Source organism: Labeo rohita, chromosome 22, assembly GCF_022985175.1.
Source record: "Labeo rohita strain BAU-BD-2019 chromosome 22, IGBB_LRoh.1.0, whole genome shotgun sequence".
In the NCBI taxonomy this organism is placed as follows: domain Eukaryota; kingdom Metazoa; phylum Chordata; class Actinopteri; order Cypriniformes; family Cyprinidae; genus Labeo; species Labeo rohita.
The window spans coordinates 57,877,890-57,905,851 of record NC_066890.1 but is presented as its reverse complement, the minus strand read 5'-3'; the positions used below and the strand labels follow the sequence as shown (position 1 = coordinate 57,905,851).

Below are 27,962 nucleotides of genomic sequence, written 5' to 3'. Positions count from 1 at the left end.
ACAGAGACACTGCATACCAATTTTCAGGTCGATCGGACCAACGATTGCATAGTTATAGTCATTTTTATGTTTTTTCAGGCTTATAGCGCCACCAAGTGGCAGAGCTGTGCAATTTTTTTTATTTGACCAAAGATTGAGCTTATACACATGTGTACCGAGTTTGGTGAAGATATCTCATTTGGTTCATGAGTTATAGCCATTTTAGTAAAAATGGCCCCCCACCTGACAAACTTTTTGGGGCCCCTTCGCAACGATGAGTCAAAATTTCAACTTTTTTTTGATAATTATTGATATTCACTGTCCAGAGAACATTTCTGCACTGGTTTGGTTCCGATCGGGTGAAAAACCTAGGACTAGTTCGCAAAAGTAGGTTTTGAATTTACTTCAAAATGGCGGAAAAACCGGGCCCGTAGGAAAAATCTGATTTTTTAGGCATTTTTTTTATCGCCTTGACCCAAGGATTCCAAAAATCAAATTTTTTGAGTCTATGACAAACGGTCTAGGAGCTATGAGCATTTTTGCATTTTTGATCACTGTAGCGCCACCTATAGGCCGATTGGGCCGGTTCTTTGCGCCTGAGTAGCGAGGGTGACTACTACCTTCTGACCAAGTTTCAGCTCTCTAGGCCTTACGGTTTGGGCTGCACGATCAGTTTTAGCGCGGAATAATAATAAAAAAATTTTACAATAGGGTTTCAGCTAGAATAACCCCTAAAAATCCTAACAATTACAATAGGGTTTCAGCGCTACGCGCTCGAACCCCTAAAAATCCCAATTACAATAGGGTTTCAGACTGCGTGCTCGAATAAAAAAAATCCTAACAATTACAATAGGGTTTCAGCACTGCTTGCTCGAGAACCCCTAAAAATCCTTACAATTACAATAGGGTTTCAGTGCTACGCACTCGAACCCCTAATAAAAATCCTTACAATTACAATAGGGTTTCAGCGCTACGCGCTCGAACCCCTAAAAATCCTTACAATTACAATAGGGTTTCAGCACTACGTGCTCGAAATAAAAAAAATCCTAACAATTACAATAGGGTTTCAGCGCTACGCGCTCGAACCCCTAAAAATCCTAACAATTACAATAGGGTTTCAGCACTGCGTGCTCGAACCCCTAATAAAAATCCTAACAATTACAATAGGGTTTCAGTGCTACGCACTCGAACCCCTAATAAAAAAATCCTAACAATTACAATAGGGTTTCAGCGCTACGCGCTCGAACCCCTAAAAATATAGCTGCAAGCAGCAATTACCGGGGTTCGAGCATTTAAGGCCTTTAAGGTGCTATGCAAAGTTGTTCAAAATGAAAAGATTTGTCATATGATATGAAGATCTAGTGTTTGTGTGAATATATGACATTTTTTCAGCAATTTGAGACCATTTACCATAGAAATCCTGTGTTTTTGAAGCTTATAGCGCCACCTATGGTCCGATCTCCATGAAACATTGCATGCTTGTTAAGAGTCATCTGACACATGTTCTTACCAATTTTCGGAAAGTTTTGAGTTTTTGTTTAGGTTTTATAGGCTTTTGGGTATATGTGGCCACACCCATTTTGTAAATGACCCCGTTATAGCTAACCAAAGGACAAAATTCTAAATTTTTTTGATAATTATTGATCTAGAGAGTACAGAGAATATTACTGCAGTGGTCCGCTCAAGATTGAGTGAAAAACCTAGGACTAGTTCGCAAAAGTAGGTTTTTAACATATTTGTGAATATTTAATGAACGACTTGAATGACCGCAATGGTTCTTGAGGCAAAGTTGTTTATCATGAGGAGATCTATCAAATGATATGAAGATCTAGTGTTTGTGTGAATATATGAGCATTTATTTAGCCATTTGAAGCCATTTACCATACACAGCTTGTGTTTTTGAAGCCTTTTTGACCTGTTATAGCGCCACCTATGCTTGCACTCATAACCCCTAATAATAATAAAAAAAATCCTAACAATTACAATAGGGTTTCAGTGCTACGCACTCGAACCCCTAATAACAACAACATAAAACTTTAACTGAAATTAAAATGAAAACAGACAATATAAATATACATCTTAAACAAAACTAATTCAAAATATAAGTAGCATACACTCTCAAAAAGGATGTGTTAATTAATAACACATTTTTTGTGTTATGGCTATTTTAACACATTTTGTGTAATTTTAAGTTGATCATGTGTAAAAGAGAGAGAGAGAGAGAAAGAGAGAAACAACACAGTGTGTCCAACACAACATGTGTTAACTATCATCCAATCACATTGCTGCTACGTCACTCCGCAAGCCCTTAAGCAAGTTCGCGCCTCTTTCTCCATCGGTGGGTGACTTGGATGCACATATGTCAGGTATGTGAATTTATTATTTTTAATTATTAGAAACTGTCATATATATTTTTAATGTGAATTTTGTCAAATGTGCGTTTAGTTAGCGCCCTCTAGTCGTGCGTACGGGTATTTTCTGTAGTCACGAGAGGCGGTGTTGAACAGGGCGAAAACGGCGTCAGATAGTTAATGCTTCACAAATTATTATTTCTTTACATTTTGGTAAGTTTGTTCCTCACTTTCTGGAGATAACTTATTTTTAACGAGTTTTATGTTTTTCTTTGCTTGATTTGTTGCCAATTTTATGACGTCCGATAAAACGCTGAGACCATGGCAGGATTGTCGTTAATGAGTTTGACAAAGCGGTAACTCTTACCACTTTCACTGCTATCCGTCGCCTTTCTTTCATTAACCAACATAATGTATTGATGTCTTGTTAAATGTCTTTTAAATAATAATAAGATTTATTACTGTAACGTTTAAAATTTGATTGACTTCGACATTCGCATATGTCTTTATCTCAAAAAGGATGTGTTATGTTGACTATTTTCACACGTTTTGTGTCATTTTGTGTTCATAATTGACACAAAATGTGTTGTCCTTGACTAGACACACGGGTGTGTTAAGGAACAACACAGGCTGTGTTGTTTTCATGACATACTTTAAGAGTATCGCCGATTCCGGTGGAAAATATGAGATAGTCACCATTAATTTCAATCAATAAGAAATGAATAGTAGCTTTTGCGACTTTATTCTCGTCTTTGTAGTTATTTGTGGCAGTTTTTAGCGTTATTGTAAATTTTGAGAGAGCATTATTGTAATATGATACAAATCGAGTTATACAAGTTATATATTTGATCATGTTTTAACAGATTTTTTTTTTTTTTTTTTTTTTTGGAAGGTTGCACCAAAGAACATAGGAGAAGCTGATCCAAGTAGTCAACAGAAGGTTTGTATATATAACTGAGTGCTGAAATAACAGCACTCTTTTCAGTATTTGTATCACTCTGTTTGACTTTGTTTTTCCATTCCAGAGAGACTGTTAGTTTGTACACCTGTACATCTGTATGTTTGGCCAGTAGATGGTGATAAATGATTGTCTTTATGAGTGAGAGAATCATTCAACCAGTTTATTTAAAATTTCTGATTCATTCTGGAACAATATACATGACTGACTTTGAGCAACTGAATCGTTAACTCCACTGTTTAGAACTACTTTTACTTTTTATATTTCCAGCATCAACATAATAGAATTGATGTAGACACCCTGCGAGCACTAATTGAAAGCAAAGGTCCAAGTGTATTGAAGGATTATGAAGCTTCAGGAATGCTTTCAGAGACATCAAGAAAACTCCTCGTCAAGATGGGAGTCAGTTCGTTGGTGGAACAAAGTGGATTGTAAGTTTTTACAGTTGAGAAATTTAACTAAAACAACTCTGAATACAACAGTGTATAAAGATGATAAATACTTTGAATACACACTGATTACTTTTAATAATTTGAACATAATTATGAAAAAAACTTGTGAAACAAACTGCTAATCACCAGTAGAGAAAATTGACTGAATTTTATTTGTGTATTTTGTTTTTGATGTGTTATATACAAGTTTAATTGAATTGGGTAATTCTTCTATATTTTCTTTTTGTTTTTCTTATAGTTACCCTTGTAATGATGAGAAACAGATGTTGGCAGAAAGTGTGGTAACACTGTTTCCTTCTCTGAACATCAATATAAGATCAAGATGGAAGAAGAGAATGAAGGATTTGTAAGTTGAACTTACTTGAACACACAAAGCTCACTTGTAATAAATGCAAATTGGAATAGTAATTGTGGTATGTTAATTGGTTAACAGGTTACACAACAACTAAAAATTGTGTAAAATTGTAGTGTAAAATTTAGAAAATGTAGGGTTTTTTTTTTATATAATTAATTAACAATATAAATTTTACAATAACACTGAAAGTACATCCATTCTGCTGTTTGCTCATCACACATGATGGGTTCTTAAGAAAGTAAAACAAAATTACAATTGTTATACTTCCCCTATCATACAGGAACATTTCTATGACCCAGTCTCCCACAGTGGATTTATTGAGATGAGACTTAGAAATCTACGGAGGAAACTTCATGATGATCAGCGTCGCTACCAGCGCAAACATAGTCGAATCAGTGCTTCCTCTGGAGTGTCTATTACTTTGGATATAACTGCTGAAGGGGAGGAAGACTCCACTCAGGAGTGGACGACTGTGATCAAAAGGATGAAACCATCTCCAGAAAACCTCAATACCATCAAATTGGGCATGGAGAAAACATACAGTAATCACAGGTTATGGATTGCAAACACGTCCCCACAGTGCAAGAGATTTTTGAACAATATCATTAATTTGTAGACATGCCATACTTGGTAAGGACATACTGTGTTTTGCATGTTTTTTTGTTGAAGGTATGAAAGACTTTGGCTATGAACTTGACACATGTAGCACTGTTCTCGTTTCTCACTCTGTTAATGCATTCGGTCAGACTTCTCAAACTGGTTGTGTAATTGCTTTAAACCGTGACTTAGGAGAAAAGCGTCTCGTTGGTGAAGTTTTACACATAGTTCCACAATGTGAAAAAGAAAGGGTTTTAGTTTTTCTTAGAGTTCTATCTCAAGTGTATTTTCACCCACAGTTGTATGCATATGCTGTCCAAAGAACAAATTAATATAAAGTCATTAATTTAAGCAATGCTGCTGATGCAAAACCACTTCACATGATTTCTAACAAAGAAAACCTTTTTGTAAATCCAAGATATAAAATTGTTTAAAAATGTCTTTATGAAATTCAAATGACATGTGAATATTGCCTTTGTGAAAATTCTGAAGTGAAGTTTTAATAAATATGTATATATTTGAAAGAAAAAAGTTTTTGTATTGCATTCATTGTAACTGGTAAAAAATAGCACATCTATGACACAAATTGTGTTATTAATGACACATTAGTGTGTTAAATATTTTAACACACTGAATGTGTAAAGAAGAATAACACACTGGTTGAGTTATAAGTAACACAAAATGTGTTGTCCTTAACTAGACACACGGGTGTGTTAAGATATAACACAGGTTCTGTTGTTTTTAACACATCTGTTTTATTGTTATATTCTCTTATATATCCTTCAAAGATGTTGATGCCGATAGCTTTGTGGGCAGCACTGTCTTGGGTTCGAATCCCTACTCTGGGCCTTTCCTGATCCCACCCCCATGTCACTTCTTGTCATTTCTGACGTGTCCTTTCATAACAATAATAATAATAATAAATATAGCTGCAAGCAGCAATTGCGGGGCCAAGCACAACAGAGGCAGAATGAGGAGCTAAGCATGGCAAGGAGGAACAGACCGACTGTAACAATGAGTAACCAAAGTCATTTTAGGATGATATCAGTTGAAATGGCTGAAAAGTCATAAATACAACCAATAATATAATTTAATGGCTTATCACTTTTGACCAATAGGTGGTGCTGTTTTCAAATTGATGTGATGCGTTCTGTGTGAGGTGACAATGACACACAGAAATTTTTGTGTCATTATGCCAAAGCTTTACAGAGATACAGCCTCAAAATCATTTTGGCATCAAGCCTAAAATCTGCAGTGGCGCTGTAGGAAAATGGTTTACTCTATCAACACGAAATCCATAACTTTGAGTCAGGACCGTCCAAAGATGATCTGACTCAATTTTGGTGAAAATCCGATCAGCGGTCTAGGAGGAGTACGAACAAGTAGGTTTTGTACATTAATCAAAATGGCGGAAAGGAAGTTCGGCCAAGTATGGTATAATTGGTATGTATGTTGTCGGCATGACCCAAGGAATATTTTGAGACCAGTTGAATTACATTAGGCTAATGCAATCACAAGTTATTAGCATTTTTGAAAATTTCGTTATTAATGTTTAATGAATGGTGTATTACTTCTGACCAGCAGGTGGCGCTGTTACTGAATTGATGTGGCATGGTCAGGGTGTGGTGATAATAGCACATATAAAATTTGGTGTCAATATGTCAAGGCTTTGCAGAGATACAGCCTCAGATGTGGCTTGGCATCTTTCCAGCAAATTTGTTGATACACGGTTTTGTGTATCGACGCAAAATTCATAACTTTTTGCCAGCTTGGTCTGAGGATGATCCAAGTCAAATTTGGTGCAAATCATATGAACAGTCTAGGAGGAGTTCGAAAAAGTATGTTTTCAACATGAATCAAAATGGCGGACAGGAAGTTAGGCCAAAATTGGCAAATTTGGTATCGGTGTTCTCAGCATGACCGAAGGAATCTATCAAAATCAGTTTTATTTCAATAGGCTAATGTACGCAAAAGTTATTAGCATTTTTCGAAATTTCGTTATAACTTTTGACCACAAGGTGGCGCTGGCCCAAAATTTTTTGTCTGAAAAATTGTGGTCTGAAGATGATCTGGATCAATTTTTGTGACAATCGGTGCAACGGCCTAGGATGAGTTCGAAAAAGTAGGTTTTACGAACAATTGAGAATAGCGAAAAAACTAAACCTTACGATTTTTGAATTTTGGTGTCCATTCGACTCAGCATAAGCCAAGGAATCAGAGGAAAAAAGAATTTTTGTTGTGTGGCTTACGGTTCAAACGTTATTAGCATAAATCTTTTGAAAGTTTGGACAAGTGGTGGCGCTAGAGAGTTTGAGTTAGAGACTCCAAACTTGGTAAATGTTGGGTCTGTCCTCTATCGGTGTGCAAAATTATACAACTTTCCCGCAAGCAGTTCTATGGGCTGCCATAGACTTGCGGCGGAAGAGGAAGAATAATAACGCCAACGGATACAATAGGTGACACCGCACCTTCGGTGCTTGGCCCCTAATAATGATAAAAGGCAAAATGTCTTTTATTATTTATCCAAAAAAAGTATTTAGAGTTAACAGGAAAATTGTAGAATTTGACAGAAAATGAAAAGAAAATCTTGGTAACACTTTACAATATGTGTACAAAAATATGCATTAATTCATGCTTAATTAATGCACAGATAATCACAAGTTAATGTATAATTCATGATGAACTAAAGCATTTATTAATGATTACTACATCAGCAACAATTGAACATTCTGTATGATTCACAGATTAAGTAATCATTAAATTGTTATTAGTAAACACATGTTAAATTCATATGTTAATTACCACTGTGTTCAAAGCTATGTACTTCAACTTCCAGTTGTCTTCTTTTAAATACTCATTAGTTAATGATTTGCAAATGTATCATTATATTGTGACTTTACTTGTTGAGGCACATGACTAACTAACTAATTGTAAATCCATAACCACAATGACATATTAATTAACAATTACGTACTAATTCTGTGCCTCAACAAGTAAAATCATAACATAATGATACATTTGCAAATCATTAACTAATGAGTATTTAAAGCAGACAACTGGAAGTTGAAGTACATAGCTTTGAACACTGTGGTAATTAACATATGAATTTACATCATTAGTTAATAAAATAAGTGATAAAGGAAATTAATACATTATGACACATTTATTATTACTTAATCTATGAATCATACAGAATGTTCAATTGTTGCTGATGTAGTGATCATTAATAAATGCTTTAGTTCATCATTAATTATACATTATCTGTGCATTAATTAAGCATGAATTAATGCATATTTTTGTACACATATTGTAAAGTGTTACCAAGACTTTCTTTTAATTTTCTGTCAAATTCTACAATTTTCCTGTTATCTCAAAAGACTTTTTTTTTGATAAATAATAAAAGACATTTTGCCTTTTATCATCATTATTATTATTATTATGAAAGGACACGTCAGAAATGACAAGAAGTGACATGGGGGTGGGATCAGGAAAGGCCCCGAGTAGGGATTCAAACCCAAGACAGTGCTGCCCACAAAGCTATCGGCATTAACATCTTTGAAGGATATATAAGAGAATATAACAATATACAGGTGCTGGTCATATAATTAGAATATCTTCAAAAAGTTGATTTATTTCACCAATTCCATTCAAGAAGTGAAACTTGTATAATGTACACATTCATTCCACACAGACTGATATATTTCAAGTGTTTATTTCTTTTACTTTTGATGATTATAACTGACAACTAATGAAAAGCCCAAATTCAGGGTCTTAGAAAATTAGAATATTACTTAAGACCAATACAAAGAAAGGATTTTTAGAAATCTTGGCCGACTGAAAAGTATGAACATGAAAAGTATGAGCATGTACAGCACTCAATACTTAGTTGGGGCTCCTTTTGCCTGAATTACTGCAGCAATGCGGCGTGGCATGGAGTCGATCAGTCTGTGGCACTGCTCAGGTGTTATGAGAGCCCAGGTTGCTCTGATAGTGGCCTTCAGCTCTTCTGCATTGTTGGGTCTGGCATAATCGCATCTTCCTCTTTACAATACCCCATAGATTTTCTATGGGGTTAAGGTCAGGCGAGTTTGCTGGGCAATTAAGAACAGGGATACCATGGTCCTTAAACCAGGTACTAGTAGCTTTGGCAATCTGTGCAGGTGCCAAGTCCTGTTGGAAAATGAAATCTGAATCTTCATAAAGTTGGTCAGCAGCAGGAAGCATGAAGTGCTCTAAAACGTCCTGGTATACAGCTGCGTTGACCTTGGACCTCAGAAAACACAGTGGAGCAACACCAGCAGATGACATGGCATCCCAAACCATCACTGACTGTGGAAACTTTACACTGGACCTCAAGCAACGTGGATTCTGTGCCTCTCCTCTCTTCCTCCAGACTCTGGGACCCTGATTTCCAAAGGAAATGCAAAATTTACTTTCATCAGAGAACATAACTTTGGACCACTCAGCAGCAGTCCAGTCCTTTTTGTCTTTAGCCCAGGTGAGACGCTTCTGACGCTGTCTGTTGTTCAAGAGTGACTTGACACAAGGAATGCGACAGCTGAAACCCATGTCTTGCATACGTCTGTGTGTAGTGGTTCTTGAAGCACTGACTCCAGCTGCAGTCCACTCTTTATGAATCTCCCCCACATTTTTGAATGGGTTTTTGTTTCAATTCTCTCCAGGGTGTGATTATCCCTATTGCTTGTACATTTTTTCTACCACATCTTTTCCTTCCCTTCGCCTCTCTATTAATGTGCTTGGACACAGAGCTCTGTGAACAGTCAGCCTCTTTTGCAATGACCTTTTGTGTCTTGCCCTCCTTGTGCAAGGTGTCAATTGTCGTCTTTTGGAAACTGTCAAATCAGCAGTCTTCCCCATGATTGTGGAGCCTACAGAACTAGACTGAGAGACCATTTAAAGGCCTTTGCAGGTGTTTTGAGTTAATTAGCTGATTAGAGTGTGGCACCAGGTGTCTTCAATACTGAACCTTTTCACAATATTCTAATTTTCTGAGATACTGAATTTGGGCTTTTCATTAGTTGTTAGTTATAATCATCAAAATTAAAAGAAATAAACACTTGAAATATATCAGTCTGTGTGGAATGAATGTATGCATTATACAAGTTTCACTTCTTGAATGGAATTAGTGAAATAAATCAACTTTTTGAAGATATTCTAATTATATGACCAACACCTGTATATGCTATATAATGCATTGTGACAAATTGCCATTCATTTTCTGTACAAATCTTCACTGAAGTCTCATGAAACTTGATACAGACAGAGTGTTGGGCATTGTAAAGAAGTAAGAATAGAAATGTTGCTGTGAGATTTGAAGGAATTTAAATAAAGCATGTATAAATGTGAAAGAATGATCTGTGCAATGTCACAGACTTTGCCATTCCTTTTCTGTACAAATCTTCACTGAAATCTTGTGAAACTTGATACAGACAGAGTCTTGGGCATTCTGAAGAAGTATGAATAGAAATGTTGCTGTGAGATTTGAAGGAATTTAAATAACGCATGTATAAATGTGAAAGAATGGTCAGTGCAATGTCACAGACTTTGTATGAATAGAAAATGTCCTGTTAACTCTGAAGACTTTTTTTTTGATAAATGATAAAAAAAAAACATTTTGCCTTTTATCGTTATTATTATTATGAAAGGACACATCACAAATGACAAGAAGCAACAATATATATGTTATATAATGCATTGTGACAGACTGCCTTTCATTTTCTGTACAAATTCTACACTAAAACATTGTGAACACAGACAGAGACATGATTGTTCAGAAAAAGAATTTATTGAAATGTTCATGGTAACTCTGAAGAAATTTTAATAATGCATGTAGAAAAAAGGAGCAAACATTAAGTGTTAAAACGTATTTGAACAAACTTTATTTTTTTCAGAAAACTTCACAGTATAATGTATTTGAATGTAATATAAGTGTATTTTCTATAATGTACAATATAAATACGTTTTGTAAATACTTTTCCCCTGTTTTTAGGCACATTTAATTTTTAACCTTTGAAATATTGATGTTCGTCAGCTTTTTGGCCACTTTGTGTCTCTGTACCGTAATTCCACTAATAGACGTGCAGCGGTACCCAGATGGCGGCTCACTTGACCGGGTGTTCGCAGATGGCGGCTCACTTGACCGCGGTCTTTTCTCAGCTTATCGAATTAAGTTACCGAGTTAAAATAATTTTTAATGAGCAACGCTTATCTTATATTAACATTAGGTTAACTTATGTGAATTTTTGTTCAGGTGTTAGTATAATGTTGGCCAGTAAGAGAAAAAATATGTTATATAAATAGTCTTATGTTACGACTATTTTGGCTAACTGTTATGGCTAACTGTTAGCTGCCTTTCTAGCTTTAGAATTCGTTTGTTATAATTATTAATGGAATTTAAGATTTACTGCATTTTTTTGTGTTTGTGTTTTAAAGGCAACTGCAATGAAGCATCAAGAAAGACAAGCATGCCAACCACCCTGAGACTGATAGTTCATGGTAAGGGAACAGCTATGGTTTTGAGATGTTTGTGTATTCAGTGTGGGGTTTTCCTTTTAAAAGTTTGCCATTTCTACTTCTTGTTTTTCAAAGAAGACATTTCTGTCACTAACAAAGTGGATGGTGAGTAAAGGTGGTGGCCACATTTTTCTTATGTTCCAGCAGTGGAAGACTGTATTTTTAAATGTTATACAGTTGTGTTCAAAATAATAGCAGTCCAACATGACTAACCAGATCAATCACTGTTTTTGGTATAAATCATATTATTACATGGAAAATAATTTACCAGTAGGTGTAGTAGAGTCAGAGAAACCAACAGACCCAACATTAATGATGTGAATGCTCCTGAGTCTGTGTAATTGAATAATTAAGTGAAAGGGGTGTGTTCAAAATTATAGCAGTGTGGAGTTCAATCAGTGAGGTCATTCATTATGTGAAGAAACAGGTGTCATTCAGTTGGCCCTTATTTAAGAATGAAGCCAGCACATGTTGTACATGCAATTCTCTCTGAATATCTGAGAAAGATGGGTCGTGCCAGACATTGTTCAGAAGAGCAGTGTGCTTTAATTAAAACGTTGATTGGAGAGGGGAAAACATATAAAGAAGCGCAGAAAATGATGGGATACTCAGCTAAAACGATCTCCAATGCTTTAAAATGGAAAGCCAAACAAGAGAGACGTGGAAGAAAACGGAAGACTACCATTCAAATGGATTGAACAGTAGCCAGAATGGCAAAGACTCAGCCAATGATCAGCTCCAGGGAGATCAGAGATGGTCTGAAGTTACCTGTGAGTACTGTGACAATTAGAAGACGCTTGTGTGAGGCTAATCTATCAGCAAGAAGCCCCCGCAAAGTCCCACTATTAAAAAAAAGACGTGCTGAAGAGGATAAAGTTTGCCAAAGAACATATCGACTGACCTAAAGAGAAATGGAGAAACATTTTGTGGACTGATGAAAGTAAGGACCCTTCTTTTTGGGTCCAAGGGCCGCAGACAGTTTGTCAGATGACCCCCAAACACTGAATTCCAGCCACAGTACACTCTGAAGACCGTGAAGCATGGTGGTGCGAGCATCATGATATGGGGCTGTTTCTCTTGCTATGGTGTCGGCCTATTTATCGCATACAGGGATCATGGATCAATTTGCTTATATCAAAATACTTGAAGAGGTCATGCTGCCATATGCTGAAGAGGAAATGCCCTCGAAATGGATGTTTCAACAAGACAACTACCCCAAACACACCAGTAAGCGAGCAGCATCTTGATTCCAGATCAACAAAATTAAGATTATGGAGTGGCCAGCCCAATCCCTGGACCTTAATCCAATAGAAAACTTGTGGGTTGACATCAAAAATGCTGTTTCTGCGGCAAAACCAAGAAATGCAGAGGAATTGTGGAAGGTTGTTAAATCATCCTGGGCTGGAATACCTGTTTACAGGTGCCAGAAGTTGGTTGACTCCATGCAGCACATATGTGAAGCAGTTCCCCAAAACAGTGGTTATACAACTAAATATTAGTTTAGTGATTATCAGGAATGCTAAATCTTAACATTTTTTCAGTTAATTGAGTAAATATTTGAGTTTGTAATGAAAAGTGCAGACACTGCTATTTTTTGAACAGCCCAATATCATTTTTTCCTTAATTTTCTGTAAAGTAATTAAAATATTGATAGTTTTTTTTTTTCATGTTTTGATGTAAAACATAATGGGCAGTGTTCCCAGTGAATGGAAATAAAAAAATATTATAAGGATTTTGAGCTTTACTCACATTTTAAAAAACACTATTATTATTTTGAACACAACTGTACATGCATTGTTTTAAATAAAGTATTTGATATTGTAATTATTGTGTCTGTTTTAATTGAATGCCAGTAGTACCTATGTAGAGTAAAAAATTAAATAAATTTAAATTAATTCAATATAAAAATTATAAAATCTACTAAAATCTATATTAAAATGAATAAATTACAGTAGTATACTGTTGAATTTGACTCTTTTATAGCATTTGGCTGTAAAACATCTACAGTTTGCAACTGTAAATTAAAACAGTTTGCTACTTTAAATTCTAATTACAGTAACTTACTGGCAACAGTTTTTACAGTTTAGCGGGTTACGTTTATATACTGGGCTATTCTGCTTGTCTGTATGCTTTATTAATAAGGTGTGTACTGAATTTGGTCCTACAGTGTTTTACATTTTAGAATGTCTAAAAATCGTTCCTTGATGTATTTGTATAATAGCCTACTTGAGTCCAACTTAAAAATTAAACTCTATGAATCGCTCAATTGGAAACGTACAAGCTAGGAACCTCTACAAGCTGTAGAAACCACTACAAGCTGTAAAGTTAACAGGAAGTTTTTGTCCAAACTCAACTGGTTTTGCAAGAGAACGCAAAAAAAAAAAAAAATCTGAGAAATATTTTTCCTCCCACCCTGAATTTTTTTTGACTATGATTTTTTTTTCACCACCATGTCCCTTAAGGGGCTCCGTATGACTCAGCCGTTACTGAGCCTGTGTGTCTTGGTGATATTTTCCCCGGTACACTGTAAAACCAAATAGTATTCCTTGCTATAAAAATACTAGTAAGTTTACTCTATTTTAACCAAAATGTTGAGTTTACTTATAATTTTTAATTGTTGCTGAAATATTAGAACAGATAGTTCCCATAACTAATACAATTTAAGTAAAATTACTCAAAATGTCCAAGACATGCTGTTACGCATGCTCACTGGGCGACAATTGCCCCTCCCCCACGTCGCAGAAGCACAACGGCTGAGGATTCAACGTGTGTTTGCAGAGGATCTACTTCGGTAAAATCAAGGTAAAAGCTTTTAATTTAAGTCTCATTTTCTGATTTTTTGCTTGCTAGTACTTATAAGGTTAGATTTTATGCACTTTGTTGATGTTTGTGGAACATCTTAGCCCATTCAAAGAACTCAAACACGGATTGACTGCACATTATTTGAAGCGCTTTCTGTTCAAACCAGTTAATGTTCGCTTCATATCTGTAAAATTAGCTGCCTAGTTGTCTATTAATTACTATGTTATCCATTTGTGCTAGTGATAAGTTAGTTACTAGAATAGGAGTAATTTCAACGACGGTTGTTTCATGTGACGTTTTGCAGAATTCAAAATTTAGTGAGAAGTAAACAAAACACTTTAAACGAGGAGATCATTTTTAATTTCGTAAACGCTTAGCATATGCTGTAGGATATTTTATTCTGGACGTGGCACATTTGAATAAGGAGCTCAGAGACACGGCCGCATTCACGCTAGAGAGCGCGCAATCGGGTCAGTGTACAAACGGATGGAAAAGAATGCCACATCTTCAGACTGGTTCTTTTAAAATAACTCTTTTTAACTTGACACGGCGATTTTGAAAGCAACTATGAGTGCTAAACTGTGGTCAAGCCGTAGCATTATTTGTTAGAAATACCTGGTTGCGACGAACAGGGGCGTAGCACCAAATTCTGGGCCCTATGCACAAGCAGTGGCCATGGGCCCCCCGTAAGCTCGAGGTTCACAACTACCTACAACTATCCTTACTACTAATCTAAGAACTCTTATACATATAACAAAGGAGTTCATTTGTAGACTATTTGCTCTCACATTTTGGGCTCACCTTTCTTGGGAAAGAAGTCTGTTAGCAGTTGCTTTCCCTCATTTCTTTTTTTTTTTATCCCTTTCTGCCTCTCTTTTGAAATACATCAATCAACTGATGCATTTACCCAAAATATTAGCATTTACATTAGTTAACAACATTTATTGTGATCTTAAAATTATATTTAAAGGAAAATAAAATTTCACTTCTTAGGGGCCCTCCCCCCCACTTGGGGCCCTGGTAATTTAGTCCCACTTTTCACCCAACTACGACGCCCCTGGCGACGAAAATAGTATGCGTGCTTAGTATGATAATTACGGTAATGTGCAGGTAGTAAGAAACAACACGTATTCTGAGATCGTCAACGAGTCTTTAGCAGACCCATCACCCCCACCTCCTCAAACAGAGTGTATATAACACTGAAACTTATTTAAATGTAAGTTATCGATCTCAGTTTTAAAATACCAGATGTTTCCATTTACATTACATAAGAAAAAAAAAACACTCTATACATTTGGTTTTATTTGTTCAGTGTTCACTGATTTTGTGATTGATTGGGATAACACTTTTTTTTTTATTATTTTAGAATACCAGTTGATGACTGCTGTGCAGTGGAAATGTAAGTTCAGATGCTTTAGGTTATGTTTGTTACAAGTGCTATGTTTGTGACATAACAGACACTCTTTACATGTGTGTTTACTTTGCAGAGAGGATCTACTTGGGTCATTCCAGCTGGAATCATCAAATTTTGGAAAAGTTCCCCACCTGACCCCCTCAGATTTGTCTGAAATGTGATGGGTAATATGCCCAATAGATCATATACAAAATTTCAGATCTCTACTGTGTGTACTTTTTTCACAAAAAATCTGTAAAAAAGTTTGTTTTTTACCCCGTTTTGGCATCACTGTCTGAGTGACCATGTTCAGACTAAAATATCTCCAGAACTATTTGTGCCAGGTCCATGAAATTTTCTGGGCTAAGAGTCCTAGTCCAGAACTGCATGAATTACAACTCACAGCATTGTTACTGAATTTACACCTGAATGCTGGCCCTCTACACTGTAAAAAATGACTGTGAGATTTACAGGAAAACAATGTAAAATTCCTACAGAAAAGTATTGTAAATCTAAAAACATATATTTTTTGTTTAAATCACAGTGAACTTTTGTAAACTATTAAACAGAATGTTTTGTTATATTTACAACAACGATATGCAATTATAATCAAATTTATTTGTTAAAACTACAAAAATTGGTATAAAAAAACCAGAGAAATACTCATAACAAAACAACTTTGTTCATTTGACATGCAAATATTGTAAAAACTAAAGTTTTAGACAGTTGTTCTTAAAAATACAACTAAAGTAAGTCACTATACAAGTTTATGCTGTGCTTTTAACATGATTGATGCAAATTGAGGTAGTAAAAATATTTTTACAAAAAAATCTATCGTGAACCTGAGAGGTTGCCTGTCTGTATTTATATATAAAAATATAGGCTACAATTATAATAACATTGTTTTTATAATTCAGGCTATTTGTAGCATATTGTAGAGTGTGTATAAGAGATTAAATTTATTGATATGCAAAGTAATAGGTACTATTCAGTTCTAATCCTTATATGCCTTATGTTTCTTTTAGTCTTTAAATTTTATGTAATTCTTAGCCTACTGGTTTTCTACATAGGCCTATTGATAAAACAATAGTAATAATTTGAGCATTGTGTCATTATCACAGGCTAAACAACCAAACAGTGCCTTCACTAACATCGCTTTATGATTTATTTGTAGCCTACTCTATTTATAGAGTATGTGTATAAGGAATTAAAATTATTGAGGCCTGTGCAAAGTAACACTTTTGTTCAGTCCTAATCATAATCCTTGTATGCTTTGTGTCTTTTAATCTTTAAATTGTAATGTTATACTTAGCCTACTGGTTTTCTATTTATATTTATAAATTATTTCAGCATTGTATCATTATCACAGGCTAAACAACCAGTGCCTCCTCTAACCAGAGACTTGTACTTGTCCTCTCTCATTGTGCTCTGCCACTGAGTCTGTTAATTTTGAATTTCATAGTTCGCAGATAAGCTCGTCTCTGATTGGATAATGACGTGAGGAGCGTGAGACGCTCACCTGCGGCTGACGTCAATAACGAGCGAGCCAGAGCAGCGCGTGCTAGAAAGAAAACAGAGTAACAGCAGAAGTCTTCGGAGCAGCGTCTTTTATCTACAATTTTAAGAAGTTTTTAGAGGGTCTGATGCTGTTCAATTGGAAAATTAGAAGTTTGCACGGTAAGCTTCACAGCGTTTAGCCTACTTTTTTCGAGACCAAACGAAAATGTGTAAACTAGCTAGCAAGATCAATGCCTGATAACTTGGTTCAGCTGAAAAGCACAGGCAAACACTTGAAATCCCAAAAATGATCACCTGTGTCTTTTGTAAAAGGAAATTGGATACATTAAGAGGCTATGTATTACATTGCAAAGTGCATAGGAATGAGCCCTGTTGTCTTTTTAAATGTGTTGGCGCCAACTGTAGTCAAACATTTACCACTTACTCAGCTTTCAAGGGCCATTTTTATCGTGTGCACAATGCACCGCAAGCTGCTCCTATAGCTGTTGTTGCGGATTTAAAATGTGCAGTTTCGTTATGTGCCCGCCGTTTTCACACGGTGAAAGAGCTTGTGTCTCACTTAAATGATCATATTGGAGAGGGCAGGTCTGTGTCATGTCCAGTAAGTGGTTGTAAACACGTGTTTACAAAAAAGCCGTCATTTACTTCTCACATGTGTCGAAAGCATAAAGCATGCTCCCCAGATGGTATCGATAACATGTACAGGGAAACTCGCCCTCAGCCCCCAGATGTCATTGCCAGTACAGATAATTCAGAAAACACACATGAAGCCATGCCAACAGCTAGTGCAGCCAGTGATATGCCAGAGAATGATAGTCAGTCTTATGTCAGAAACATGTGTCTCCTTTACCTTAAACTGCAAGGACAGCTGCTAATTCCTGCCTCAACTATACAGACTGTTGTTGAGGAAATGCAGAATGTGCACGAGTTAGGTCAAGCCTATACAATAACTAGAGTAAGTTCTTTTTTAAAAAATGATATGAGCCTATCAGATGAAGCAGTCTCTAAAATCTGTGACTGCATTAAAGAGTCAGATTTGTTCTCTGCCTGTCATCAGGGACAATTAAGAACTACATACTCTAGAAATCAGACATTCACAAAAATGTTTAATTACACAGAACCCCAAAAAGTGGCACTGGGAATGGATGAAAACATGACACAAAAATTTGCTTACTACATACCAGTAGCAGAAACTCTGAAGAGCTTTTTACAGTCACCTTTAGGGAGGAATACACAGTCACAACAGTTTGGAGATCCTGATGTAGAGGTTTTTATGGATTTATATGATGGACAAAATTTCAAATGTCACCAGTTCTTCAATGAAAACCCTGAAAGCCTCAAACTGATTTTGTACCAAGATGCATTTGAAATTGTGAATCCCCTGGGTTCTGCTAAAAAGATGCACAAAGTTCTTGCAGTCTATATGTCATTAGCAAATTTACCCATTCATTTGCGTTCAAATACTGATAATATGTTTTTAGTCTTGATGTGTGTTGAGGATGACCTTAAGCGTTTTTGGAGTAGCCAAAGTTTTCTCAGAGTTGTTGGCAGATCTGAAATCCTTGGAGACAGATGGAATAAATGTCGATGGACAAACAGTAAAAGGGGGTCTTTACTGCATTGCTGGGGATAACTTGGGTTCTCATTGCATAGGTGGGTTTACAGAGAACTTCAGCCGCTCTCAATATTTTTGCAGGTACTGTGAAATCACAAGAAGTGAGTTTGTGGCTGATCTGAATGTCTGTTGTCCTCTACGCACCCCAGAGACGTATGACGCAGCTGTTGCTGATCTCCAGACTGAAAACATCCAAGAAGTCAGAGGGATAAAGGTAAACTCTGTCTTTAATGCCCTTGAGTCTTTTCACGTATCCCAGCCTGGTCTCCCGCCCTGTTTAGGTCATGACCTCTTTGAAGGAGTCTTGTCATATGATCTAACACTGTACCTGAAGAACATTATAAAAAAGAAAAAATGGTTCACGTACTCACTCTTAAACAGGCGCATCAAACAGTTAAAGTACAAAGGATCTGAAGCACTCACAAAGCCATGTGCTGTCAACCCGGACAGAGACAAGTTATCAGGGCAAGCCATTCAAAACTGGAACCTTTTGAGATTGCTACCAGTTTTGATTGGTGACAAAGTGCAAAATCATGAGGATGAAGTATGGCAGTTAGCTCTCCAGCTAAAAGACATTGTGGATCTTATTTGTGCTCAGAACATTTCCTTGTCCCAGATAGCATATCTTGACATTTTGATTCAAGAATATTTGGAGTTGAGAAAGATGTTGTTTCCTGAAGTGCAACTAAAACCCAAGCACCACTATTTGCGCCATTATTCAGCACTGATCTTGAAATTTGGTCCATTAGGGCGGCCGTACACGGTGCGAATTCGGACAGTCGGAAGACCGTATGGCCACGCACACGTCACGAGTGACTTTGTTTACGGACGCAGTGGTACACGGCACGATTTTAAAACCTGCCGATTTCCGAGGCAATCACATTCACGAAGTTCCGCGCCAAAAACATGGACTTCGAGGAAGAGATCCTTTTCTGTAAAATTTACCGGTAAAATGTTAAATCATGCAGTGTGTCTCTGTATATTTAGGGTGATCAGATTGTTTGCCCATGAAATCTGAGAGAAAGGCTGTGTATAATATACTGTGTATGTACTGTTAAATTCAACTGCTCTCTGTCTATCTCATAACTGCATATAAAAAATATGAGCCGTGACTCTTTGCTACACATGCAGGAACCGTCTGATCACCCTTGCGTGTGTACACTGGTTGCAAACTTGACAAAACTTCACCTCTACAGCAGTGCTAACAAGCATATGCATTAAAGACATCGGAACTGCAATGCTACAGCACTGTACAGTATTGTAATGTATGTTTTAAGGTAGTATTATGCACGTCGAGGGGGCTAGTTGGCCACCACTATAGCTAAATTTCCAGTTTGCTCAACAAATCGGCTCGTTCAACAGCACACACGTCACGCTTTCAATCCGACAGCTCCCGAAGTTTTTTGACATGTTTAAAAATTATCGTGAGGTCGGGAAGTGCTCGTAAGGCACTCTGCTCGTCTCGTAATTTCTCACACACCATACGAGCCCCGACCATACGAGAAGAGACGATTTCCTCCGATAACCAAAAAAATCGCATGCGAGCTCGTACGACCTCAAAAATCGCACCGTGTACACCCGCCTTTAATTAGGTTATGGACGCTTCGGTTTGAAAGTAAGCACAGTTATTTTAAAAGATGTGCCAGACACTTGAAAAACTTCAAAAACATTTGTCAAACTTTGTCAGAGCGTCATCAGATGTATCAGGCATATCTTTTAGCTGGGCAAGAATGCAGTAAACTACTGCAAGTAAAGGACAGCTGTGCGTTTTATCCCAACCTCTACAGTAATACTATTAAACATGCAGTCAGGGAGTTAGCCTTTTCAGAAAGCAATACCACAGTTACCACAGACATTCAGTACAAGGGCACTGCATATAAAAAAGGACAGTTTCTTGTGTACAGAAAGGATGAGTATATGGAGTTTGGTGAACTTCTACTCATCTTGATTCATAATGACACATCTGTGTATGTTTTGATGGATATCCACAAAGGCACCTTCCTCTCAGAATACCATCTGTATTCTGTGACAAAGGACAGTCTTGGGTTACGGTGTATCAACATTAATGACCTGCCCGATTTCTATCCTTTGGTATCATACGTTCTTGATGGATACCAAGTCATTCCACTAAAACACAGCATTGTGGAAAAATAAAGTCCAATTAAAGCTCACTTCTTACTGTAAATAATTTGACATTAATATAAGTGTTACCTGATGCATGTCCCTGCTCTGTTAAGTGTATGTACTGTATATATTTTCTGTTTTGTTTGAAGGTGCCATTTTGTCTTCAGTGCAAATATGACTGACTCAGAGCGAACCTTCCTAGATGTCGCCATCATGGAAGTCCTACCACAACTTCAAGCAGTAAACAAAAACATCCTGGAAGAGCACTTGCAGTCCATTGGAGTCGAGACATATGATGATCTACGCTTCGTAACGGAGGCTGATTTGATGACAGCATTAAGACCTGTAGAAGCCAGAAAGCTTCTTTCTGCTTGGAAACAGAAATGTAAGTAAAAACACTATACACCACCACACAACTATTCAAAATCAAAAGCAGACATGGACATTGTGAAATATTTTACAGTGTGAATCAATCTTATTTTTTTTGCCATTTAAAGACCACACTCCTGAGAAGAGTTCACTATCATCTGTGGAAGCCTCACCTACCCAATCGCTGCCATCGCTCTCTGTTTCACCCCAAAGTTCATCGTCGAGCTCCTCCAGCAGCCCAGGACTTGACACACAGTGGGACGTCAACTTTGAAATTCCATGGAGTAAATTTCCTGAGGAAGTGATGCAGGCTTTAGAGAGGGGAAAAAGGCCTGGCCCAAAACTAAGGAGGCAAATGGTCCGGATTGTTGTGACTGAGATGATGCAAAAATGCCCTCATGTAGGTAAAAAGTATTCAACTGACGTTGCAGCAAAAATGGTGGCAAAATATCCCAGTTCTCTCCAAGATGTAATAGAGGGTGATATTGTTGGAACAGGCTACCATTCCCTTGTCAAACAGTTGCAAAACAGAATTGAAAATGTGAGGCGCACTTCAACAACCAAAATAAGAAAAAGAAAACATCAGACCGATGACTCGGACCAAACAGACGAGATCCCATTAGAAGAGAGAGCAGCAATGCAGGACACTTATGGATGCATTAAATGGAATGTAAAATTTCTGCCCCTTGAAGAAACTCAAGAGAGCCAGAAGCAAAAGATGGAAAAACTCAAGGTGATGTTCCAACACTCTGATGCCAATCCAGAGGAGGTAAAATGTTTAATGAAGTCCACATTTTACACACAGCGTCAACATGTCAACCAGGGAAAAAGTATCAAATGCCTTAGAGAGGAGTGGTCGTTTTGGTTTGATGAACTTGGCATGTCAGTCCACTTTATGGAACTCACTGGGATTGACCTCAAAGAGACATTCACACGAAATTTGGATTTGAAAGGAAAAAGGCTTCTCGACTACATGACCACAGTTTGTGTCAACAAGAGCAAGAAATTCCTTCAGAATTATGCAAGGCTTCAGAGGATGCGGGGACAGCGGAGTGGCTGTTCAGATGATGTGATAGAGATGATCCTGCTTCTGCTCAGCTACTTTGAGGAGGAGGAGTCCATGTTCTTCCATGTAGAAGATACATGTCTGGCAGAAGAGGTCCAACTGGAGCAAGTGCCTCTGACACCCGTTGTTATTGTCTGTGGTAAGTCTGTTTCATATCTCTCTTTTTTTTTTTTTTTTTTAATTGCTCTGTTTATAGAATTTGTCATGTGAGTGCAGCACTTATTAATATAACCTGTTAAATAATTTGTTCATAGGACAGTCCTGCTATTCCTCCACAAGGTACATGCTGAGTCTGGATCGGAACCTTATCAACACAAACATCTCCTCCTTCATTTCTGCATTGTGCCTCATGTTCGGGAGCTACTACTGTTTTAATATGCACTATCCATCTGAGCTGGCTTCAACTCTGGAGTTTCTTCAAAGGTGAGTAAACATGGCTTACTCATTTCTCTTAGTCTGGGTCTGACTCTCGGCCTTGCCTCTGGGTGTGGCCTGAGTCTCGGTCTTGGTTCGGCTCTGAGTCTTGGCAAGGCTCAGACTGTTTTTTTTTTTATTTTTTTTTATATATATGCATGTCAAAAGATTGGAAACTACTATTTTTATTGTTTTTGAAAGAAGTCTCTTCTGCTCACCAAGGCTGCATTTATGTTATTAAAAATACAAAAAAAGTTGTTATATTGTGAAATATTATTAAAATGTAAAATAAATTTTCTATTTGAATATATTTTAAAGTGTATTTTATTCCTGTGATGCAAAGCTGAATTTTGAGCATAACTAAAATGCTCAAAATTCAAAGTCACGTGATCCTTTATGAATCATTATAATATGATGATTTTGATGCTCAAGAAACATTTGATTATTATCAGTGTTGAATTTTATTTTATTTTTTCCATTCTTTGAATATAAAGTTCAAAAGAACCGTTTTTATCTGAAATAGAAAGCTTTTGTAACATTGTAATACCGTTTAAAAGTTTTGGGTTGGTAAGATTATTTTTATTTTATTTATTTATTTATTTTTTTTTTTTAGGAAAGAACTTAAATTAATACATTCATTCAGCAAGGATGCATTAAATTGATCAAGTGACAGTATAGACATTTATAATGTTGCAAAAGCTTTATATTTCAAATAAATGCTGTTGTTTTGAACTTTATTCTTTACATAATCCTGAAAAATTGTACACAACTGTTTTTAGCATTGATAAGTGTTTCTTGAGTAGCAAATCAGCATATTAGAATGATTTCTGAAGGATCATGTGACTCTAAAGACTGGAGTAATGATGCAGAAAATTCAGCTTTGAATCACAGAAACAAATTGCATTTTAAAATATATTGAAATGGAAAGTTATATATTATATAACTGATCAATTAAAATGCTTAATATGCTTTTGTTCTACAGGTGTTTTTTCTCGATAAACCCAGAAAAAGGAACCAAAGTAGAGAATAAAAACTCCAAGCGTCGTCTCAACGTGAACCCTCGAGTCCTCACCCTGATACAGGAACTCTCCGATCACGAGTGGCGTTAAGCCTAAATGTGGACTCTTTCTGTGGACTCTGACTCTTTGTTTGAGAAGAGGTACTGTTAGTTTTCGCTCTAAATCCACAAAGTCTGTTATGTTTATTAAGGCACTATGTAATTTTTTTTTTTTTTTTTTGTCTTAAAGGTGCACTAACTTTTTCTCTGTTTGTTTGAGAAGAGGTACTTTTAGTTTTCGCTTTAAATCCACAATGTTTATTATGTTTATTAAGGAACTATATAATTTTTTTTTTATTTTTTATTTTTTTAAGTTTTAAAAGTGCACTAACTTTTTCTGGTAGCGAGTCCGCCACCTGCTTGTTTCATGAAGATGTTCTTTCTTTGCGGGAATGTTTCACAATATGGTATAAAACTTATCTATCTTGCATTTATTCAATTAGAACTGTTTTTATTGCAAAAAAATACCTTAACAAATGTGAGGGGGCTCGTCTGTAGATCTGACATGTAACTTGGCCTTTTGGCATCACCTGATTGTCTCCATGGAGATAGATAAGTTTTATGCCATACTGTGGAACATTCCAGACAGGGAGAGTGTGGGTTGTTGTTGTGTGCCTGGCACATAAACTTTGTTTCAAACTTTGAAAACTTTGTTTGAATAAAAATTCATCCAGTTGTTTACAACTATTGATGATGGCTGTTAAATAAATTTCTCAAGTTATATTTTGCTCTCTTGTCTTTTCTCAAGATGTGTTTTTGAGATTTACCACAATAACTTCATTATTAAAACACAAAAATACAGCATATTATGAATAGATTTTATGTATAATATACAGAACATCTCCATTTAAAATGCAAAGTTTTACTGTTGTTTTACCGGGTAATAAATGTGTTTTGTTTGATATTTCCCTGTTAATTGTATCATTTATTGATGCACAATAAGCAATTATTACATGTAAAAAAATACAGGAAATAGTCAATTTTGCATAACTGTGTTGTATATAAATAAACAAGTTTTTTTTGGTAGACTTAACAAGTTTTTAATGTGATTCAGCTGTGATTTCATTCACTGTAAATCAATTTACATATTGTGTCAGTAAAGTTATCTACTGTGCTGCTGTATTTTTTACAGGAATTCTCTGGTAACCACAGCTGCCAGCGTTTTCCTGTAAAAACAACGGGTTTTTTTTTTTTTACAGTGTACTTTTCTTTGAAACTATTACTTTAAGGGTTTTCAGATGTCCATAGAAACCTCCATTTTCAATGTATAAGCATCAAACTTGGTAAATGGTCTGATATGTACCATGTCTTTCACATCCTTTGACATCAGACAATAGAGTCTTATGGATGTTGAGATATTAAGGTCCAAAAATGGAAAAAACTGATTTACACCAATGTTCAGAGCAATATTTCCCATGAATGACACTATGTGTGAACATAAAACTTGTTTTTTTGAAAGAGCATATTGTAATTGATAAAATATAAAAAAATTAGGATGGGGTTTTGCCTCATTTTTCTGTAATGATTTTTTTAAAACTCAGAGTTTCATCACTGATCCTATTGTTCACTTTTGCTATTCAACTTGGTATGGGCATTTCAACAGAATTTATTAATGTTCCACTTATACAAAAAATACAAAATACAAAAAACGTACTTCCAGACACGAGTGTGTACATTATAATAATGTATACCACCAACACAAATAAATGTGTGACATAACAGTTACTGAAAGTTGTTCATGAAAGTGTCTGAATCATTTTCTTTTATGACATAGCATCGTCCAGTGGAAGTAACTGGCACATCAATTTTCATTATGATGTGCTGGAGAGGCACCCAACAGACATCTTCCCTTTTTGGCCAAAAGTAGCCTCTAGCTGGGCCATGGGGATGCAAAAAAAGCACTTGAATGTCTTGCTCTGTGTAAGAGACGTCTCTGATGATACCAACCCACCATTGTCGGTCATACACACAAGTAACATATTGTCCTGGGGCCATATCTGTGATGTGAAGGCCTTGTTTAACTGGGTCAACCTCAAAGTTGACATGGAATCCTGGTGTTCCTGATACTCGACTGACCTCAAAATTGATCATTGTTGACTGATTGACCGATTGATGCTAGATCTCATACCACCTGAATATTATTATTTCTAATCAATATTGCCCTCCTTTCTCAATGAAAATGGATGTATTATTCACTGGATTGGGTGGAACATCAAGATTAGGTACTTATGTTGCATTCCATTGAATGACGGTAGTCGGTGAATCCGAGTTAGTTCTCCCGATGTCCGTCGTAAATGTGTTCCATTGTAACAGTTGGCAAAAATATGGATGCCTATGGATAATTCCAACCGACTCGGTCTGCACTGAACTGGCCCGAGTGTGCGTTTCGGACCCCCAACTTAAGTGGCCGTTCCATTGTACTTTCCCGAGGTGGAGGTCGGATTTCCCCGAGTCCCGAGCACAACGGAATGCTGCATTATAGCATTAATTTAGGCATATGAGTTCAAAATAGCTGCTACTACAGTAGTTGTCAATGTCACACAACAATGATTTTTTTTTTTAAATCATTACAGAAAAATGATGCAAAACCCCATCCCATTTTTTTTTATATTTTATTAATAAGAACATGCTCTTTCAAAAAAAAAGTTTCATGTTCACACCTGGTGTCATTCATGGGAAATATTGCTCTGAACATTGATGTAAATGAGTTTTTTTCAATTTTGGACCTTAATATCTCAACATCCATAAGACTCTATTGTCTGATGTCAAAGGATGTGAAAGACATGGTACATATCAGACCATTTACCAAGTTTGATGCTTATACATTAAAGATTGAGGTTTCTATGGACATCTGAAAAAAGTAATAGTTTCAAAGAAAAGTAGAGGGCCAGCATTCAGGTGTAAATTCAGTAACAATGCTGTGAGTTGTAATTCATGCAGTTCTGGACTAGGACTCTTAGCCCAGAAAATTTCATGGACCTGGCACAAATAGTTCTGGAGATATTTTAGTCTGAACATGGTCACTCAGACTGTGATGCCAAAACGGGGTAAAAACATTTTTTTTTTTTTTTTACATTTTAATTGGATGGGGTTTTTTTTTTACAGATTTTTTTGTGAAAAAAGTATGCACAGTAGAGATCTGAAATGTTGTATATGATCTATTGGGCATATTACCCATCACATAGATTTTTTTCAGACAAATCTGAGGGGGTCAGGTGGGGACCATTTGATGATTCCAGCTGGAATGACCCACTTAGATAAATGTAAGATGAATGCAGTAAATGAGACTTAAAAGCATTTATTTCATTTTCTTCCACAGATCGATCATCTTGCTTGATAAAACCTCAGTATATCATCAGGAGCAACAGGTATTAATTTTATGCTCCTTGATATGTTTTTTTCCCTCCAAAAATGGACAGTCTCTGACTTAAATTTTCACCAAATCACCAAAGGCCACATATTCAGCTAAAAATCTTCTTTGCTGTTCTGCTGAAGAAAAATACTCATCAACATCTTGGGTGGCAGAAAGGTGAGTAAATTAATAGCTATTTTTTTTTTTTTTTTTTTTTTTGGGTGAACTTTTTCTTTAACTGAGCCAGATGATGTGTCAGATTTTATTCCATTTGCATACTCGTTTGACAAGTAACAATAAATATCAGTGTCCTTTCAAAGACTGTAAATTTAATACAATTATGTATTTAATACCCTTGATGACTTTTCACTGAAAGATTTATTTTCCTCATCAAAACCTGTTTTTTTTTTTTCCTTTACAAAAATGTTCAAAACCCTATTCCTTTTCAAAAAGTTTATGGATTGTGTCCTTCAAAATGTTAATACCCACTTAATGTTTGTTCTTAGATCTTTGCAGGATTCAGTCGCATATCTCGGATCTGAGTTCTGCGCAGCATTGGACACAGACTCTGCACTTTTGACATTTTCTAGAAAAAAGGATTTTAAATTTCACATCAAGTTCATTAAAAGGTAACTCTTTATCATGTTGACTGTAGTTGTCATCTTTAAATCATGATTTGCTTATGATTGTTATCCTCAGCCTGTCTCTATTTTTTCATAGTCATCTGATGTTTGCACTGCAGTACTTCAGGGTCTTTCAGTCATCCTGGAGAATGACCCAGAGGAATTTTACAGGATGTGTTTCGTAAGTATTACTGGATTTTCTGCTCTCATCATTTTGTTTTATTCAATATGAATATAGTTCAGGTTATAAAAAATTTTCATAGGTTCTGTGTATTATTATTATTATTATTTTTTTTTTTTACTTTTGCAGTAGATGCTATATTTGTCTTTTGTGAAACAGTTTATTACTGAAATTGGTGTAAATGCTTTAAATACGTGAAATTGTGTTGAGTGATCACAAACA

General features: G+C 36.1%; 1 protein-coding gene and 1 long non-coding RNA gene across 2 annotated transcripts in view; both read left to right on the top strand.

Annotated features, from left to right (window-relative positions):
* The window catches only part of LOC127153746 (uncharacterized), a 242,600-nt gene that overhangs the window by 122,569 nt on the left and 92,069 nt on the right, over window positions 1–27,962 (top strand). The gene's annotated exons all lie outside the window — the stretch shown is intronic.
* LOC127153754 (uncharacterized) lies at window positions 13,940–27,107 on the top strand. Its single transcript, XR_007825325.1, has 4 exons — window positions 13,940–14,028; window positions 15,395–15,427; window positions 26,904–26,952; window positions 27,037–27,107. It is a non-coding gene; the product is annotated as an uncharacterized LOC127153754 (long non-coding RNA).